Below are 16,902 nucleotides of genomic sequence, written 5' to 3' on the forward strand. Positions count from 1 at the left end.
ATTTCAGAAAATTGGGCTCTATGAAATTCCAAGTAAGACAGAGGTCTGATGAGAAGCTGACCTCATCATCAAAACGGTTACTATTAATGGAAAGCAAGTCTAACTAATGTACGCTAACCCCATTCCATACAAATGTGCGCAACCACAACATTCAAACGAGGCTGCAAAGAAAACTAATGGGACTGTAGCGACTGTGTTGACATCAAAATCTGGGGTGTGAACTACGTTTCTATTCAAGCGTTGATCGACATGGTAATGGCTCTATAGTATTGGAGAAAAGTTGAAAAAAAAACAGACCCCTCCGACGCTGTACGTTACATCGTGACATGTCATGGCATAACGATCAACATGCATAAAGCAACTAATTCTGTCTTACAGCCTCTCTCCACCAGGTGTAGCACTTCTCTCACCGTTTAAAAACAAGAAAGGGACAGGGTAAGGGGGATACCTAGTCATTTTTTGCATCATCACTGCAAGCTATTATGACTCTCAAAAGCCGCTGTTTACTTCTGAAGATCACTTTAGCACCGCCCTAGCAATCTGATTCAAATTCGACACAAACCTTCAAATTGGTATGTAATGACACATTATATAAACTCTTTATAGTGTTTCATTTACATTTTAGAAGCGATAAGGTGATAAGTTGGACAGATTGAGTGAAAAAAGCCGTTTTCCCACATGATATCTCTCGTTCTCACTATCACGCAATAGGTTTAGTCTGTTATTCGAACTCAATCAGCATGACAGAGTGATCTCCAGCCTTGTCCTCGTCAACACTCACACCTGTGTTAACGAGAGAATGACTAACATGTCTGCTGGTCCTTTTGTGGCAGGGCTGAAATGCAGTGGAAATGTTTTTAGGGGATTCAGTTCATTTGCATGGCAAAGAGGGACTGCAAGCAATTGCAATTCATCTGAACACTCTTCATAAAATTGCCAAACAAACAAACTGAGGCAGCAGACATTGTGAAAATTAATATTTGTGTCATTCTCAAAACTTTTGGCCATGACTGTACATTCCTAAAGAAAATACGCACCTATCAATATAACACGTTTTCATCCCTACTGCCCTATCTGGGGGACTCACTAAACACAAATACTGTATTTTTAAATTATGTCGGAATGTTGGAGTGTGGCCCTGACTGACAGTAAACAAAAAATAAACATTCATCCCATCTGATTTTCTTAATATAAGATACTCCAGTAGTTCTTTGTACTTTTACTCAAGTATAACACTTGAGTACTTTTTACGTGGCAGGTAGCCTAGTGGTTAGAGCATTGGGCCAGTAACCGAAAGGTTGCTGGGTCGAATCCCCGAGCTGACAAGGTAAAAATCTGTCATTCTGCCCCTGAACAAGGCAGTTAACCCACTGTTCACCAGTAGGCCATCATTGTAAATAAGAATTTGTTCTTAACTGACTTGACGAATTAAATAAAGGTTAAATAAAAATAATACATTCCACCACTACACTTTAATAGATACTTTTAGACTTTACTCAAGTAGTGTTTTACTGGGTGACTTGAGTCATTTTCTTTTAAGGTATCTTTACTTTTACTGAAGTATGACAACGGAGTACTTTTTCCACCACTGATCGGACCTATACATTTATTTTTGTTGTCTAATAGCCACCAATCCCTCTTTCCCCTATTCAACCCCCCCGACACCAATAACGTCTTCAGAGCAGTGAGCCAGACGAGCAGAAGGCAATGTGGCAGCTATGCGTCATCAGTGTAGTACTAATTTTAATACGTTTGATTACTCTAGGTAGTGGGTGTCCTTTTAAAATCAGCTAAACTAAGATGACTTACTCGAACAGGAATGTTATTAGTTACTATTACATAAGTTACGTGAGTAGGGGAGATAAATAATGAGAAAAAGAGAGCAACTGGAAACAGATGAAAGGCTGGTGCTCAGAAGGCTTCATGTCAGCATGGCTCTGTGCCCCCTAACTGGGGTGTACCATATTCCCATATGGGGAAATTAGCGTGGGTTAAACTAGCATACGAGCCGGAGAAAAGCATTTGCACGTGGCTGCCAAGAGACGTCCGCTGTGCTCGGGTGCCCACTTCTCTGGCTCTCATCTTGAAATTAGACTGGAAGTGGTCGGGAGACGGGGTTGAGTGTGTGTGTGTGTGTGTGTGTGTGTGTGTGTGTGTGTGTGTGTCAGGGGGCTGATTGATTACAGTGATGGGTTCCAGACCCCCACAGCCAACCCCTTTAGAGTAGAAACAAATCTATTCTATCACTAACCTACTAATCTCTCTGATCACTGGGAATAAGAGCCAGGAACACACAAGCATGTGCACACACACACAAACACACAAACTTCATTGAATAGGGAACAGAGGGACAAAGACCCCACTTACCCATCTACACCGGGTAGGAGGACAAGATACAGGGGTCTATGTCAGCCATGGTTTAGGCTACTATTACACAGGTACAAGAAGGTCTAACCTTCCTTGTGTAAATGCTCTCTTAGGAAGAAAATACTGGGACAAACGAGAGCATTTAGATCACCATGTTCTATCCTTACATATAGATTATTTGAGCTCAGAGTACATTTAGGCCTATTCATTTTATTATGAGTTGCTAAGGGAGAGAGGTAGGTAGAGAGAGAGCGAGCGAGAGAGAATAATATTAAAAGCTAAGGAGGAAGTGCCAACGGAGAGAGTAGAAAGTGATTCCCACTTATCTGAAACTTAAAAGGCTAGGAAGCATTAAGTTTTACTCACTAAAGTAACAAAACAGTGTGGTCAAAGACTTAATAACATAGCTTATTAATTTCCGGATATCTTCAAAACTACCCACAATGCACCATTTCTCAACATCATATGGAGAATCTACTCTGTGTTAGCTAGCTTGAGTTGGCTAACGTTAGCCACTAGCCATGCAGACCAAGTGATGGCAGTGGTGAGCTAAAATCCGCCATACTGAGCTACAGCTTATTGCCTACATTTAGATTTACCTCACTATAGCTAGACTAATTAGCAGTCTAGGCTAGCTAGCAGGCTAATATAACTAACTTTAGTTGACTGGGTTGCTGGCTAAGATAACTACATTTACCGGTAACACTATTTGATAACTGGTTAGATGGCATTATTTATTTCCAAAACATTGGTTTACTTTAATGTAGCTGTAAGATAGGTGTTGATAGAAACTGGCTGACTAATGCAGTGCTAACGTAACATTTACAGGCTGTTAGGGTTAACGTTAGCAGGCTAGTTGGCTAGAAACCTTGCAAACTGATTTGTAACAATACATACATAAAGTATTTGCTTATAAGTTGGCAGAACATTTTATTGAAACCAGTAGTCATGAGTGCAACCGATTTGGTTTAATCTGAAGTTATTTCTGTTGGAGTTTACATTATAGTGTATAGGCTGGCTTGCCGGGTCCTCCATATTACGGTCACACCTCGCAAAAACATTTTCTGGCATGACTCTGGCATTCTGTTCACTTTTATGTAATAACTTGAAAGAGAGATGAGTGAGGTGTAACTTTGCATTGGGACTATTGATGGGTATACTAATGCAAATCCACGTTACGTTTATGCTACCTACCCTTTAAAGGGGTTACATGTGAAATGCAGCACTTTCTTGGAAACTAGTTGAATTGCAACAAGATTTACTGTAGGCTGAATATTATTTTAATTTCTTTTTTTTTTTTTCTTCATCTCCCCCTCCTGGCTTTACTTCCCATCTCCACAAGTTTAACTTGTGTCTTTTTACTTTCAGTTTTGAACACCAGCTTGGTTATTGAAAAGATATTTAACAGCGAATCAGATTGTACAATGATTCCCTACACTATACATTACTTGTTTTGTCACAAACTGAAATGGGGCGAACATTTTACAATTTAAGCATCCATGGAATGGATGAGCAATTTCTACTGCCATTGTTGATCTCCTGAAGCTGAGGGCTCATCAGGAGTGTGTGTGCTGAACGTCCCTGTGGGTTCTATTTGGCGAGGTTTGATTGCCAATCTCCAGTACAGCTATTTTACCTGTCAATCACTTTGAGTGACAGATCAGTGGGACGTGCTCAATGGGAATATTAACACTAGTCTCTCATTCTGACCTTGACCGCGTGCACACACATATACACACACACTCCCCTGACTCATAAAACAATATTTTTTCTCCACAGGCTAATGGGTCACGTATTACAAAGTAAATGGGGTGGGGGACACATGACACACAGACACTTGACCACAGTTAAACCACATTTAGGGAATCACTGCTGTAGATCGTGACTTTTGTAACAGACCTCAAAATAAACTGTATCGGGCCATGTCATCTCTCCAGGCTTACCGTGGCTGTCATCTCATCCTTGTGCCTTGACAATGACACACATACACACAGACACACACACCTGAGATCAATTTTGAAATAAGCTTATTCTACGCACGTACGCTTCACTGAGTGGGAAACGGAGAGACAAAGACCCCACCACCCCATCTACACCGGGTAAAAGGAAGGTAATCAGGGGTCTACTCAGCCGTGGTTTAGGCTACTAGTGCATACTTATGAAGAGAGTCTAACTTTCCTAATTGCTCTAACATGAATCGCTTTGTGGACACAGAGCGATGATGAAACGTGGAGGGCGACAGCGATCAAAGTGAACAAACATTATCCACGTGCGAGAAGCTCGGCTGAGCGGCTTTCACGTGCACGAGAGCCGCCCTGCCTGGATAGAATGTCGCCCACCGTCTCTCGCTTCATTGAAAAAGAATGGACCACGCAGCCCTCCGCTTTATATACGTAAAGTAGTTAACAGTTGCAATGACTTCTCATTACTACACTGACACACTTTCCATTGACACATCGCCATAGAAACGGTTACAGACTCTGGTGTTGTGTCCAGGCCACTTTGGGAACAGATAGAAAAGGAAGTAAACCTGCTGTTTGCCTTTTTCCCTATTTGGTGTTATGGGTTATGCACTGTCCCTGGGACTGTCGCTGCATAGGCCTAATAATGCATGTGTATATTATGTATCATGTACTGTAGTACATTTAGCACTCACACCGCATCTCTCTACTGCTACCGTTGTTCCTAACACCTACAGGCTGATTGAACCCTAACCGTGTGAGTGCCACAACGATCTCTCCCTATTGACGGGCAGACGCTCATCTACCCATGTGAGTCTAAGAGAATGGAGAGGTCCTTGCTAAGTACAGTGCCTTCAGAAAGTATTCACACCCCTTGACCATTTCCACATTTTGTGCTAATGCCGGAATTTAAAATTGATTCAATTGAGATTTCGTGTCACTCATCTACACACAATACCCCATAATGTCAAAGGGGAATTAGGGTTTTAGAAATGTTTCCAAATAAATTAAAAGTGAAAAGCTGAAATGTCTTGAGTCAATAAGTATTCAACCCTTTTGTTATGGCAAGCCTAAATGAGTCCAGGAGTAAAAATGTGATTAACAAGTTACATACATTGCATGGACTCAACTTGTGTGCAATAATAGTGTTTAATAGGATTTTTAAATGACTGCCCCATCTCTGTACCCCACATACACAATTATCTTTAAGGTCCCTCTGTCGAGCAGTGAATTTAAAGCACAGACTCAACCTATGGGTGGCAAAGAAGGGCACCCATTGGTAGATGGGTAAAAAACAGACATGGAATATTCCTTTGAGCACGGTGCAGTTATACAGTTTACACTTTGGATGGTGTATCAATACACCCAGTCACAACAAAGATACAGGCGTTGTTCCTAAAACAGTTGCTGGAGAGGAAGTAAACCGCTGTGGGATTTCACCATGAGGAAAATGGTGACTTTAAAACAGTTAGAGTTTAATGGCTACGATAGGAGAAAACTGAAGATGGATCAACAACATTGTAGTTACTCCACAATAATAACATAAATGATAGAGTGAAAAGAAGGAATCCTGTACAGAATAATAACCAATTAAAATGTTTTTCCTGTTTGCAATAAGGCACTAAAGTAATACTGCAAAAAATGTGGCAAATACATTTTTGTCCAGAATACAAAGTGTTATGCTTGGGGCCAATCCAACTCAACACATCACTGAGTACCACTCTTCATATTTTCAGGAATGGTGGTCATTGCATCATGTTAGGGGAAGGGAGATTTTCTGTTGATAAAAATAAACTGAATAGAGCTGGTTCAGTCTGCTTTCCAACCGACACTGGGAGAACAATTCACCTTTCAGCAGAACAAGAAACTAAAACACAAGAACAAATAGACTAAAGTTGCTTACCAAGATGAAATTGAATGTTCCTGACTGGCCTAGTTACAGTTTTAACTTAAATCAGCTTGAAAATCTATGGAAAAACTGGAAAATGGCGTCTGGCAATGATAAACAAACAACTTGCCAGAGCTTGACACATTTTTTAAAGAATAATGGAGAAATATTGTACAATCTCAGAGACTTACCCAGAAAGACTCACCTCTGTAATCGCTGCCAAAGGTGATTCTAACATCTATTGACTCAGGGGGATGAATACTTATCCAATTTATATATTATTTCATTTTCCATGAATAAAAAAAGCCACACCTCAGAGCCTGATTCCTCTCTAGGTTTCTTCCTAGGTTCCTGTCTTTTAGGGAGTTTTTCCTAGCCACCATGCTTCTATATCTACATTGCTTGCTCTTAGGGGTTTTGGCCTGGGTTTCTGTATAAACACTGACATTTGCTGATGTAAAAAGGGCTTTATTAATACATTTGATTGATTGATTGAAAAAAGTCGAGGGGTACGAACACTTTCTGAAGGCACTGTATGTGGCTTTTAAAGGAGATACTTAGGATTGATCTCCAATCATCTCGTTTAGTAGGCTACACACTATCCTACAACTCACTTGTTTGCCATTTTGAAAATTAACTGCCCACATGAACACACTGCTGCTCTCCCTCATTTTGTTTGCTCTCCCCCATCCTTGCTTTCAATTCCTACCTTGTCTTCTTCCCTCCTTCCCTCCCGGTCTTCCTCCCTCTTCCAACTAAAGCAGACAGCTTGACCTTCTGACCCTAAATCAGTCTCGCCTCCTCGCTCGGCTGCCTGGCTGTTATTACCCTCCTAATCCTCCTCCTCTTCATCACACTCTGGCTCCGCCACACACAAACAATGTGCTATACTTTACAATGAAGGCCGCAGCAGAAGCGAAAACCTTGTCGGCAACTCTTTCGCCCACACGCGCGCCTGAGTGTGTGCGATTGGCGAGGGAACAAGGCGTGTGCGCTGGTGGCTCCTTGGCGAAACTCGAGAACGCTCTCATATCTCTTCTGTGGTGAAACTCGTGAAGGCTCTCATATCTCTTCCGTGGTAAAACTTGCGAAGGCGTTCATATGTCTTTTGTGGTGAAACGTGTTTAAATCTGTCTGAACACTCTCATATATTGGTTCACTTATGCCCCCCAAAATATGAGTTCATATGGGTAGAATAATGTATAAAATAAATAAAAATGTGCTGCATTCGTTGCCTTCCTTTTAGACAGAATAAATAAAACAGGGTTGGGTCAATTACTTGAAAAATGCCATCCATAAGCCTACTAATACATTCATTAATAACGTGCACAAAGACATTTTATTTCAACCTTGTTAAAGTTAATTTTCTTTCAATTTATTTTTACCTTTATTTAACTAGGCAAAGGCTGCAGAACAAATTCTTATTTTCAATGACGGCCTAGGGACAGTGGGTTAACTGCCTTGTTCAGGGGCAGAACGACATATTTTTACCTTGTCAGCTCGGGGATTCGATCTTGCAACCTTTCAGTTACTAGTCCAACGCTCTAACCACTAGGCTACCTACCGCCCCAAATGGCCAACATACCACGGTTAAGGTGGTATGTTGGTATGTCCTTAAGCACGACGCAACGCAGAGTGCCTGGATACAGCCGTTAGCCGTGGTATATTGGTCATAAACCACAAACCCCTGAGGTGCCTTAATGCTATTATAAACTGGTTACCAACCTAATTAGAGCAGTAAAAATACATTTGTCATACCCGTTTTATATGGTCTGATATACCACGGCTGTCAGCCAACCAGCATTCAGGTTTTCAACCACCCAGTTTATAATGACCGATAGCCTATGTAAAGTCCATATCAATAGGCTAACAGTTGCCTTTTTTCTATATGAACAGGAGAGGAAAACATGATTAACAGTGTCCAGACGACTAACTTTTTGTCACATATTGGGGGGTCAGGTTTCAAGGATTCCGGGGTCAACAGCCTTCTAGGGTGGTCCGGAGGCATCTCTTTAAAAAATATATAAGATATTCTCCAAATCTCCTTGTAAAGCTTGCTGTACCTATTGAACCGATTGTCTTGCTGCATAAATTGTAGTATCATCTGCAAATATAGTAGCTTGAGTTTCAGCTAAGGCATAGGGAAGGTGGTTGGTATATATTAAATAAATAAGTGGCCCAAGGCAGCTGCTCTGCGGTATTCCACAGTTTAACCCGAGGGGAAGAAAATGAACCATTGATATAGGTGGACTGTTTCCTGTCAGTTAGATATGACTGTACCCAATTCAATTCTACCTCCTTAAAACCATAATGCATTAATTTTGTCAAAATTATTTCATGATCCACTAAATCAAATGCTGCACTGAAATCTAAAAATAGTACACCCACAAACTTGCCATTATCCATAGCATTGAGCCACTGATCAGTCATGTCAACCAATGCAGTGGTAATGGAATGGTGTTTGCGATAAGCATGCTGATTGGCTGTAATCAGATAATTCTTTTCCATGTACTCCCACATTTGTCTACTCACAATACCTTACTGAGTGTAGGGAGCAGACTAATTGGTCGACTATTGGCAGGAGTAATGGGTTCTTTGCTGTCTTTCGGAATAGGACACAGTTTCGCATGCTTCCATACATTTGCAAACATCCCCTTTTCCAGTGACCAATTAAATATATATCTCAGTGGAACTGCAATCTGGGGAGCAGCACAGCGAAGCAAAAAATTGTCCATAAGACCAAAACCTGTAGATTTACCATCAGGTAATGACTTCAATAGGTTTAACACCTCCTCCACTGACACCGTTTGCAAACTAAAAGAGAAGGTCTAGTTGCTCATAATATGATCATCAATCCATTGGACAATAGCTTGTTTGGAAGAATGTATGTTCACACTGTTGCTCAGTAAATTAATTTTCTTTGTAAAATAATTTGCAAAATGATTGGCAATATCAACTGGTTTTGTTATTATTCTTCCGTCAACCTCCACACTAGATGGGCATGATGAGATAGATGTACCAAGTAAGCCCTTAACTGTGTTCCATACCTTTTTACAATCATTTTTACAATCAATAAAAGCACTATTTTTTCTTTCGATTCAATTTAACTGCATAATTACGTAATGTTCTATAATTCTGTTAATCAATTTCTAATTTTGACTTGGCTGCTAAGACTTTTGCCATGTTTCTTTGACAAAAATCCTCACCCAGTTCATCATCAATCCATGGAGATGGACGAGCACCAACTGTACTCTTTCTTATAGGGGCATGATGGTCCATTACCTCAGTGAGCAAATCAATAAAACATTCTGTAGCGTGATTTAAATCATTCTCTAGATAAATCAGCTCCCAGGGTACAGCAGCCAAATCATTTTGACCACAATCCTAGGGGGTTTCTTTGGAACCGTGGTGTTCGTGGTTATGGTCACAATATTATGATCTGTCCGGCCCACTGGCATTGATCTGGCTTTTAAGCATTGCAATGGTATATTACAGAAGATCAGATCAATGCATGTGTCTGAACGATGACCCAACTTAATTGACAATGTAGTAGTATCATTAACCATTTGTTTCAAACCACAGTTCTCAGCATATCTGATCAATTTTGTGCCATTCGAATTATTGTGATCCTTCCAAATTATATTAAAATCACCCAAGATAAATACATATCTGTTGCTATCTGTGGCCTGGTCAAACCCAGTACATAAGTCATCCAAATAGGACACCTTAGAGCTAGGAGGTCTACACACACATCCAACCAATATGGCTGCCTGGTGAAGCAGATGTACTTGAGCCCATAGTGCTTCTACTTGACATACATTAAGGTCATCCCTCTTAAAAAGGTATATGACTCTGAATATACAGTGCTACACCCCCACCATTCCTATTCCTGTCCCTTCTAAGTAGACTATATCCATGAATGTTCATTTGCCCATCATTTACAGATGCATCTAAATGCGTTTCGGTCAAAGCCAAAATATTGATATTATTTATGTTGACCAAATTATTATGTATTTTCTGCATATGCATTGTTCTTTCAAAGGCGAAACCCATAACTGGTGTGCATGACCAAAGACCTTTATTTTCATGTCATCTAACCATAGCACCACCTGGCGTTTGCTAAACGAAATTGGCAGTTGGATTGGAACCGGTGCTATGGTCATTGGTGGGTTTGGCCTTCGAAATAACAATGCATATGCATCATCCCTACTGTAAAATATGGTGGTGGATCTTTGATGTTAAGGGGCTATTTTGCTTCCACTGGTGCATCATGAACTTTACCCAGAACCAGAACATTTTTGTCCTAAAACCCTGCCTCTGCCAGGAAGCTGAAACTTGGCCGCAAGTGGCTCTTCCAGCAAGACAATAACCCCAAGCTCACGTCAAGATCCACAAAGAAATGGTTAACTGGCCACAAAATCAGTGTCTGTAAGTAAGAATTTCACTGTAAGGTGACACCTGTTGTATTCGGCGCACGTGACAAATAAACTTTGATTTGATTTGATTTAAATGAAGACGGCAGTCCATAAGCGCAGACGAAGGATATCAACCATCTGGAAGGATTATTTATGGAGGAGTGGTCTAAGATTCCTCTCAATGTGTTTTCCAACTCATAAAACAGAAAAAGACTCAGTGCAGGTACCTTGCAATGTGAGATATTAAAAGGTATTGAAAACAGGTGTATCAATAATTTTCACCCCTAAGTTACCTTTTTGAGAAAAAAAAAAAGATTACTTGTTATACAAAGTCTCTTTCTCTGATCAATTGTATTAGTATAAAATAATGTCTCTTTTCTTTAAGCATACAATATAGCTCAGTATTTGAATGATGTATTTTATAGTCCTTTTTGCTCATCTTTATCAAGGGTGTCAATACTTTCAGACCCCACTGTAGCTCTCAGCTAATTAACATCACTGCAGGGTGCCTTCATGCCTCTGCCACCGACAGGAACGCAGTGAAGATTAAAACACACAAACATTGTTTGCGTGCCTGTTATGCTAAATTGGTGTAGTTAGCTGAGTGTTGACATTACTCGCCCGCCACCAGCAGCCAAACAGCTTACCAATCATTCAGCATTTGCCAACCTTTTTGAATAAAACTACATCCCTACAGCTACGTCCCCTCAACCACTCCTCTTATTCCTAGTTATGTGTACATATCTAGCTCATTTGCCTCATACCCCGGCACATGGACTCAGTACTGGTACCCCTTGTATATAGTCAAGTGCTCGTTACTCATTGTATCTATTATTACGTGTTTTACTTCTCTATTAAGACTCTGTTATATTTTTATCTTCATCGTTGGGAAAAGGCCTGTAAGTAAACATTTCACTGTTAGTCCACACCTGTTGTTTACAAAGCATGTGACTAACACATTTTAATTTGAAAATAGAAATTATTTCCGCCCTCCACCCTCCTACTTGTGACGTACATTCTTCAGTCACACACCACTATACTCCCGTTATCTCCTTCCTTAATATAGTTCCACATCTTCATGCCTTTAAAGAACCTATAGAAGCAGTTAAAAAACAGAATTCCCTCCCCCAACCTCTCACCTGATGTATCCTTGTCATATACCCCCCCCCCCCCCCCACGCACGCACACACGCACACACACACACACACCCTCCCCTAGTTTCCATTCTTATTACCAATCCCCATCCCCGTGCCTTTAATAGAGACAATTAGAAACCATCCTTTAACTTTCGCCTGTAAGTATCACATTATGAGCTTTAATCACAAAATCAAATACCAACTTTAGTTTTTTTGGTTACTGGCAAGTTTTTATCTTGTTTTTTTTGATTGGGGAGCATCAAACCAACCTGGGAAAAGTGCAGTGGGAACAAATTGTTGTGATAAAAAAAAGTATTTGTTTTTTACATTTATCTTGATTCCCAGTGGAAGTGAGGCACTAAACAGAAGAAATAATGTACCCTTACAAAGGAGGAGTGTCGCTATTTACTCTCAGAGTGTCGCTATTCTCTTTCTCCATTCAATTTCAATTTAAGGGGCTTTATTGGCATGGGAAACATGTGTTTACATTGCCAAAGAAAGTGAAACAGATAATAAACAGTAAACATTTCAAATGTCTTATTATGTCTATATACAGTGCTGTAATGATGTGCAAATAGTTAAAGTACAATAGGGAAAATAAATAAACAAATATGGGTTGTATTTACAATGGTGTTTCTCTCACACTCACTCACAGTCACTCCCTCATACTCTCACTCACTCTCACTCACTCTCACTCCCTCCCTCACTCATACTCTCACTCCCACTCCCACCCTCATACTCTCACTCCCACTCCCACCCTCATACTCTCACTCCCACTCCCACTCCCACCCTCATACCCTCACTCCCACTCCCACTCCCACCCTCATACTCTCCCACTCCCACCCTCATACTCTCTCACTCCCACTCATACTCTCTCACTCCCTCCCTCCCTCATACTCTCTCACTCCCACTCCCACCCTCATACTCCCTCACTCCCACTCATACTCTCTCACTCCCTCCCTCCCTCCCTCATACTCTCTCCCTCCCTCCCTCATACTCTCTCCCTCTCCCACTCCCACCCTCATACTCACTCACTCCCACTCATACTCTCTCACTCCCTCCCTCCCTCATACTCTCTCACTCCCTCCCTCCCTCATACTCTCTCCCTCCCTCCCTCCCTCATACTCTCTCCCTCCCTCCCTCCCTCCCTCATACTCTCTCCCTCCCTCCCTCATACTCTCTCCCTCCCTCCCTCACTCTCTCCCTCCCTCCCTCCCTCCCTCATACTCTCTCCCTCCCTCCCTCATACTCTCTCACTCCCTCCCTCCCTCATACTCTCACTCCCTCCCTCATACTCTCTCACTCCCTCCCTCCCTCATACTCTCTCACTCCCTCCCTCCCTCATACTCTCTCACTCCCTCCCTCCCTCCCTCATACTCTCTCCCTCCCTCCCTCCCTCATACTCTCTCCCTCCCTCCCTCCCTCATACTCTCTCCCTCCCTCCCTCCCTCATACTCTCTCCCTCCCTCCCTCCCTCATACTCTCTCCCTCCCTCCCTCCCTCATACTCTCTCCCTCCCTCCCTCATACTCTCTCCCTCCCTCCCTCATACTCTCTCCCTCCCTCCCTCATACTCTCTCCCTCCCTCCCTCATACTCTCTCCCTCCCTCCCTCATACTCTCCCTCCCTCCCTCATACTCTCCCTCCCTCCCTCATACTCTCACTCCCTCCCTCATACTCTCACTCACTCCCTCATACTCTCACTCACTCCCTCATACTCTCACTCACTCCCTCATACTCTCACTTACTCCCTCATACTCTCACTCCCACTCCCACCCTCATACTCCCACTCCCACTCCCACCCTCATACTCTCACTCCCACTCCCACTCCCACCCTCATACCCTCACTCCCACTCCCACTCCCACCCTCATACTCTCCCACTCCCACCCTCATACTCTCTCACTCCCACTCCCACCCTCATACTCCCTCACTCCCACTCATACTCTCTCACTCCCTCCCTCCCTCATACTCTCTCACTCCCACTCCCACCCTCATACTCCCTCACTCCCACTCATACTCTCTCACTCCCTCCCTCATACTCTCTCCCTCCCTCATACTCTCTCCCTCTCCCACTCCCACCCTCATACTCTCTCACTCCCACTCCCACCCTCATACTCCCTCACTCCCACTCATACTCTCTCACTCCCTCCCTCCCTCATACTCTCTCCCTCCCTCCCTCCCTCATACTCTCTCCCTCCCTCCCTCCCTCATACTCTCTCCCTCCCTCCCTCCCTCCCTCCCTCATACTCTCTCCCTCCCTCCCTCCCTCCCTCATACTCTCTCCCTCCCTCCCTCACTCCCTCACTCTCTCCCTCCCTCCCTCCCTCCCTCATACTCTCTCCCTCCCTCCCTCATACTCTCTCACTCCCTCCCTCCCTCATACTCTCTCACTCCCTCCCTCCCTCATACTCTCTCACTCCCTCCCTCCCTCATACTCTCTCACTCCCTCCCTCCCTCATACTCTCTCACTCCCTCCCTCCCTCATACTCTCTCCCTCCCTCCCTCCCTCCCTCCCTCATACTCTCTCCCTCCCTCCCTCCCTCCCTCCCTCATACTCTCTCCCTCTCCCACTCCCACCCTCATACTCTCTCACTCCCACTCCCACCCTCATACTCCCTCACTCCCACTCATACTCTCTCACTCCCTCCCTCCCTCATACTCTCTCACTCCCTCCCTCATACTCTCTCACTCCCTCCCTCCCTCATACTCTCTCCCTCCCTCCCTCCCTCCCTCATACTCTCTCCCTCTCCCACTCCCACCCTCATACTCTCTCACTCCCACTCCCACCCTCATACTCCCTCCCTCCCTCATACTCTCTCACTCCCTCCCTCCCTCATACTCTCTCACTCCCTCCCTCCCTCATACTCTCTCACTCCCTCCCTCACTCATACTCCCTCCCTCCCTCATACTCTCTCCCTCCCTCCCTCATACTCTCTCCCTCCCTCCCTCATACTCTCTCACTCCCTCCCTCATACTCTCACTCACTCCCTCATACTCTCACTCACTCCCTCATACTCTCACTCACTCCCTCATACTCTCACTCACTCCCTCATACTCTCACTCACTCCCTCATACTCTCACTCACTCCCTCATACTCTCACTTACTCCCTCATACTCTCACTCCCACTCCCACCCTCATACTCCCACTCCCACTCCCACCCTCATACTCTCACTCCCACTCCCACTCCCACCCTCATACTCTCCCACTCCCACTCCCACCCTCATACACCCTCACTCCCACTCATACTCTCTCACTCCCTCCCTCCCTCATACTCTCTCCCTCCCTCCCTCCCTCATACTCTCTCACTCCCTCCCTCTCTCTCACTCCCTCCCTCTCTCTCACTCCCTCCCTCTCTCTCACTCCCTCCCTCTCTCTCACTCCCTCCCTCCCTCATACTCTCTCACTCCCTCCCTCCCTCATACTCTCTCACTCCCTCCCTCCCTCATACTCTCTCACTCCCTCCCTCCCTCATACTCTCTCACTCCCTCCCTCCCTCATACTCTCTCACTCCCTCCCTCCCTCATACTCTCTCACTCCCTCCCTCCCTCATACTCTCTCACTCCCTCCCTCATACTCTCTCACTCCCTCCCTCATACTCACTCACTCCCTCCCACTCACTCACTCCCTCCCACTCACTCACTCCCTCCCTCATACTCTCACTCACTCCCTCCCTCATACTCTCACTCACTCCCTCCCTCATACTCTCACTCACTCCCTCCCTCATACTCTCACTCACTCCCTCCCTCATACTCTCACTCACTCCCTCCCTCATACTCTCACTCACTCCCTCCCTCATACTCTCACTCACTCCCTCCCTCATACTCTCACTCACTCCCTCCCTCATACTCTCACTCACTCCCTCCCTCATACTCTCACTCACTCCCTCCCTCATACTCTCACTCACTCCCTCCCTCATACTCTCACTCACTCCCTCCCTCATACTCTCACTCACTCCCTCCCTCATACTCTCTCACTCCCTCCCTCATACTCTCACTCACTCCCTCCCTCATACTCTCACTCACTCCCTCCCTCATACTCTCACTCACTCCCTCCCTCATACTCTCACTCACTCCCTCCCTCATACTCTCACTCACTCCCTCCCTCATACTCTCACTCACTCCCTCCCTCATACTCTCACTCACTCCCTCATACTCTCACTCACTCACTCATACTCTCACTCACTCATACTCTCACTCACTCACTCGGTCAACATAGGCCAACCACAAGGGACAAGGCATCAAGCCGTCAGAGTCCAAGGTTCGTTTGAGTATAAGTGTGTGTTTTCCTTTGTGAATGTGTATTCGCAAGAAAGAGAGGGTGTGTGAGAGAAAGACAGAGAGAGACAGAAGACAGAGGATAAAGCATGCAAGAGAGTGTGATAGTGAAGTAGCAGAAGCCTTGGGATACAGTGTACATAGTCTAATAAAACTGTGTGGTAATAAACTACCTTGTACATAGTCTAATAATACTGTGGTAATAAACTACAGTGTACATAGTCTATTAATACTGTGTGGTAATAAAGTACAGTGTACACAGTCTATTAATACTGTGGTAATAAACTACAGTGTACATAGTCTATTAATACTGTGTGGTAATAAACTACAGTGTACACAGTCTAATAATACTGTGTGGTAATAAACTACAGTGTACATAGTCTAATAATACTTTGTGGTAATAAACTACAGTGTACACAGTAATAATACTGTGTGGTAATAAACTACCTTGTACATAGTCTAATAATACTGTGTGGTAATAAACTACAGTGTACATAGTCTAATAACATTGTGGTAATAAACTACAGTGTACATAGTCTATTAATACTGTGGTATTAAACTAGTGTACATAGTCTATTAATACTGTGTGGTAATAAACTACAGTGTACATAGTCTATTAATACTGTGTGGTAATAAACTACAGTGTACATAGTCTAATAACACTGGTAATAAACTACAGTGTACATAGTCTAATAACACTGTGGTAATAAACTAGTGTACATAGTCTAACACTGTGGTAATAAACTACAGTGTACATAGTCTAATAATACTGTGTGGTAATAAACTACAGTGTACATAGTCTATTAATACTGTGTGGTAATAAACTACAGTGTACACAGTCTATTAATACTGTGTGGTAA

At 43.5% G+C, this 16,902-nt stretch overlaps 1 protein-coding gene across 2 annotated transcripts in view; it reads right to left on the reverse strand.

Annotated features, from left to right (window-relative positions):
* LOC106579012 (zinc transporter ZIP11) overlaps nucleotides 1–16,902 on the reverse strand; it is a 145,857-nt gene that overhangs the window by 37,811 nt on the left and 91,144 nt on the right. The gene's annotated exons all lie outside the window — the stretch shown is intronic.

This window comes from Salmo salar, chromosome ssa19 (assembly GCF_905237065.1).
Source record: "Salmo salar chromosome ssa19, Ssal_v3.1, whole genome shotgun sequence".
Taxonomy (NCBI): domain Eukaryota; kingdom Metazoa; phylum Chordata; class Actinopteri; order Salmoniformes; family Salmonidae; genus Salmo; species Salmo salar.